The sequence below is a fragment of the Meleagris gallopavo genome, chromosome 26 (assembly GCF_000146605.3).
Source record: "Meleagris gallopavo isolate NT-WF06-2002-E0010 breed Aviagen turkey brand Nicholas breeding stock chromosome 26, Turkey_5.1, whole genome shotgun sequence".
Classification (NCBI taxonomy): domain Eukaryota; kingdom Metazoa; phylum Chordata; class Aves; order Galliformes; family Phasianidae; genus Meleagris; species Meleagris gallopavo.
Genome location: NC_015036.2, coordinates 243109 through 247263, shown reverse-complemented (window position 1 = coordinate 247263; position 4155 = coordinate 243109). Strand labels below are relative to the sequence as shown.

General features: G+C 54.7%; 1 protein-coding gene across 1 annotated transcript in view; it reads left to right on the top strand.

The window, feature by feature from the left end:
- The first annotated feature begins 71 nt into the window (after window positions 1-71).
- PKNOX2 (PBX/knotted 1 homeobox 2) overlaps window positions 72-4155 on the top strand; it is a 64150-nt gene continuing 60066 nt past the window's right edge. The window contains 2 exon segments of the mRNA XM_010723550.3: window positions 72-715; window positions 1323-1443. The gene's annotated coding sequence lies outside the window, so the exon portion shown is untranslated.

The window sequence follows — 4155 nt, the reverse complement described above, 5'->3', positions numbered from 1 at the left end:
CGTTGCGATCCCCCGCGGGGGGCTGCGTTGCGCCCCATCCCGTTGCGATGCGCTCCTGCTGCATGCGGTTGCCCTGGCCCGTTGCAGTCCCCGGTTCTTTGCAGCGCATCCCGGCAGCCTGCAGCCCCCTCGGCCCGTTGCAGTGCAGCCCGGCTGCTTGCGATACCCAGCGATGCACCCAGCTGCATGCAGCCCCCCAGTTCCTTGCAGTCTCCTCCCTGCCCGCTGCAGTGCATCCAGCAGCCTGCAGTCCCCCAAAGCCATTTCAATCCTGGCCCATTGCAGTGCCCCCCAGTCACTTGCAGTTCCTCTGACCCAGTGCAGACTGCTTTTGCCATGCACTCAGCAGCCTGTAGCCCCCCGGTCCTTTGCAGTGCATCCTTGCTGCTTGCAACACCCCCCCCCACCCATCCTGTTCAAATGCACTCCAGCTGTATGCAGGCACCTCAACCCATTGGAATTCCCCCTGGTCCATCGCAACCCCTCAGCTCTTTGCAACACACCCCGGCTGCTTGCCATCTCCCAAACCCGTTGCAATCCCTCCATCCCATTGCAGTGCACCCTTAGGGTAACACAGGGCTGGGGAGCACCACCCCAAAGTACCCACCCTGCTCAGTGCCAGCACCCCGGCCAACCACCAGCCCAGGGCTGAAAGGCTGGAACACGCCGTTTTCGCATCTTCTTGCCCCCCTGCACGCCTGCTCCCTTCCCCAAGGTTTGTGTCTGCTCTTTGTTTGGATATTGGCCCCGTAACAGATGTCTGGGATGCAGACTGGAGCTCCCAGCCCCTTTTGGGGTTTTTATCATTTATTTTCCTCGCTTCATTGAAACTTTCCTTGCTGTATTTTCCCAAGTTTGGGGTTTTATTTCTCAGCCCCTTTTTAAAGAAAACACAAAAATCCCCATTTTGGAAATGTTTTTGGGCTGACTGAGGCACAAAACCTAAGTAATGCCCATAGGAGGGGCACATTCCAGCCCGTTGGGGTGGGTGGAGTGAGGCATGGGGATTCCCCCCATTTTCCTCCCACCCTCTATTTACTGAACTCCTCCTGCTGAGGTTTCCCTTATTATTAGGGGCAAAAGTTAATTGACCACATCTAATTGTGGGTGGGGGGAGCACCGGTGCAGGCAGCGGCGAGGGACGGACCCCGCATTTCTCTGCTGTTGCACCCAAACCACATTTTAATTCAGATTTTAATTTTCGGTCACACTTCAGTCCACGTTTCAGCATTAATATCCGCATTTCTATTGCAGTATTTCTAGCTTAGAAGCTCCAGCTCTGACCAAACGTCCTCACTTTGCAGTTTTTTTTGCTTTCCCAGGGAACTTTCTGATGGCTGAGCAGTCCCTGCCCGCCGCCCGCCTGCAGCTCCCATCCCAACCCCAGGAGATCTGCAGGAATTCAGCGTCCGTCCCCCAGCCGCGGCCGATGCGCAGGTGTAGGTGAGCAGAGCGCAGTGCAGCGCCGTGGGGTTGGCTTCCCCCCAGGATTTTCCTACGACTCTGTGGCTGAAAGTACTTTTTGACAGAGGTTGGGGTGGGGTTCCCCACCCCGGGGTGGATGGGGAGGTTGGAGGCGGTGCATAAAAGCACGGTGTAGAAACATACGGGGCTCAAAGCGGTGCTGCAGTGGGAAACTGATCGAAAGTGTCCAACTTTGGGTTTTTGGGGCTGAGTGCTCTCCTGGATCTCTGTGCTGCGGTTTTGCTGTTTCTTCCCTTGTAGAAGTACTCAGCGCAAACAACAAAATGCGTTTTCCCATAGTTTTCCAAAGTTCTGCTGTGCAGAAAACCCAAAAGATTGGTGCTCTCTGGGGGAAAAAACATTTTGGTATCATAGGTTTTGTCTGAGCGCTGCTGCTTTCTGCTCCCTGATTGCACTTTTTGAGTCCAATTCCTGCTTTTTTGGTGGTGTTTTTGGGTTAAGCTCTGGGGTTGGGGTTAACTTGCAGCTGTCCCACATCCCCACTGGCAGCTGTTGTAGGGAACGTCTCACAGAGAGGGCTGAGCATGGAGCAGCTTTTCCCCTAATGAGAATTGCAATTGGAATCCCGCTCAGAACAAACGGCCACTAATTAGAAAAAAAATATTTTGCGGCATCATTAGCCCAGAACGTGAAGATTCTGCCTCAACACGGCAGCGCTGGGGGGAAATGGGTTTAATCCTCGGAGGGATGCGGCGCCGGGGGATGCTCCAGGTGGAAAATCCCAGGGAGAATCCCACGGGATGGCCCCAAAGCACAGCTGGAGTGGGACGGCCCCGCAGCTGTGTCAATACGACGGGAATTCGGCCTTGGCTCCGTGCTCCCCCCCCCTCCTCTGCCAATAACCTCGTGTTGGGCTCCAGCGTGCGCTGATAAACTTAAATTGGTGTTGGTTCGCTCTGTGAGTGCGGTGAGGTGCAGGGCTGTGTCTGGCGCAGCAGGGATTTTTTTTCAATTAAAAAAAAAGGGCAAAGATGCCTTTTTGGTCATCACTGCTGGAGCGATGCGGCGCTGCTAACGAGATGCAGATGCTGGCAGCAGCGCCGGGCCGACGCTACGACCCTTCTGTGAGTGTGGGAGCAAAATCGCCCCAAGCCGGCCCTGCAGTGGGAGTTCTGGGGTCACACTGAGAATTGTTCCCAGCTACAGCCCTGCCTGTTAGCATCCCGCAGCACCAGGCAGGCATCGTGCAGCAAAAGGCAGCGGGACTGCAGGGGAAGGGCTGCAGATCCCCTCAACCCAACCCAAATCCCTGCATCCCGCCAGGAAGCTGTAACCCCACATCCCAAATCCCATCCCAGCCTGCATCCCAACCCATATCCCAACCTGCGTCCCAACCCTTCCCAAATTCGGGAGGGCAGCTGCAGTGCAGCATGATTGGAGCGCCTCAGGAAAGTGCCACCAGCTCCGTTCTGTGCGTAGCTTTCAACTTTAATAAGGTGTTGCAAAAACTATGAAAATAGTTATAACCAAAACCACATTTTTTCGGCGCGCGCCGGCTCTGTTCTGCGTCCCTCGGCCACAATGTCTGCCTTTGTACCCTCCATAAAGCTGTTGGAGCGCAGTGAGGAATGGCAGCGGGGCAGGATGGGGGTTAATGGACACGATGTGGATATCCGAAAATCCCAGGCGGGGTTGGAAGCGTTGCAGGCAATGTGTTTTATTTCGCTTTCAAAACCAGGATTTGGGGCATTAAAATCGCATCGCCCGGGCTCAGGAAGCTGACCTGAAATCCCCCCCAGAATTGGAAGGTGTTGTTACTATTGCTGCACATTGTCCCGTACTGTTGGGGTTTGGATGCCTCGCTTTGTTGGAGGGCGCTTTATAGGTTTGCAGAGCCCTTAATGTGGTTGGAAGCACCGCTCCCAGCTTGCAGGGCCGCATTAGGGCAGCACTGCTTCATCCCATCCAATTCCCACTCAGCGCCCTGCTTTGTGCCCATCTGTGATCCAGCACTGCCCAAGGGTGGGGAATTCTTATTTCTCTCGCTTCAAGCTTTACATTTTTTCCTCGCCAATCCACAAAATTGACTTTCTGGCACAGCTGGGGGTTTTACTGTTTGCCTCCCTGGCATCCTGCAGCCCTGTTGCAACGTTGTGAAATCGGCCAATCCGTCAGCTCCATCCAACAAGCTAAAATATCTCAGTCTCAAGGAGATCCCATTTTGACAAAGCCCTCGGAGGGACCAGAATGCATTTGCCCAGAAGTTGCTGCGCTCGTCTGTTAGGGACAGAGTGGGTGATTGATTTGGGGGCAGAAAACCCAGAGCCGGTCCTTTGGTGCATGTGAGTCGCCGTCCCTTCGGAGGGCATTACACAGGTGGGTTGCTATCTGCACTTCTCCTAATGAGCCGGTAATTAAAACCCCTATCAGCTGCTCGAGTGCAGCCCGCTGCGCCCAGCAATGCAGTGGGATCTCAGCGGCGTTGCCTCGGGGATCCCTTGGGATTTTAGAGGGACCTCAGCGATGCTCTCCCAGTTTGGGGTGACTTTACCCCATCACTGTTGCAGAGGTGCTGCCACTCTTTATGTCCCATTCTGCCTCAGCCCAGCCAATGGCCCCCATTAGGCTGCCTTCCCTAAATCCATCCTAAACCTTTTCCAATTTATGTCCTTCACTCTCGTCATCCTCCCTGTGCAAGAAGACTCCAACACACAAAGTTTTTGGTTCCCC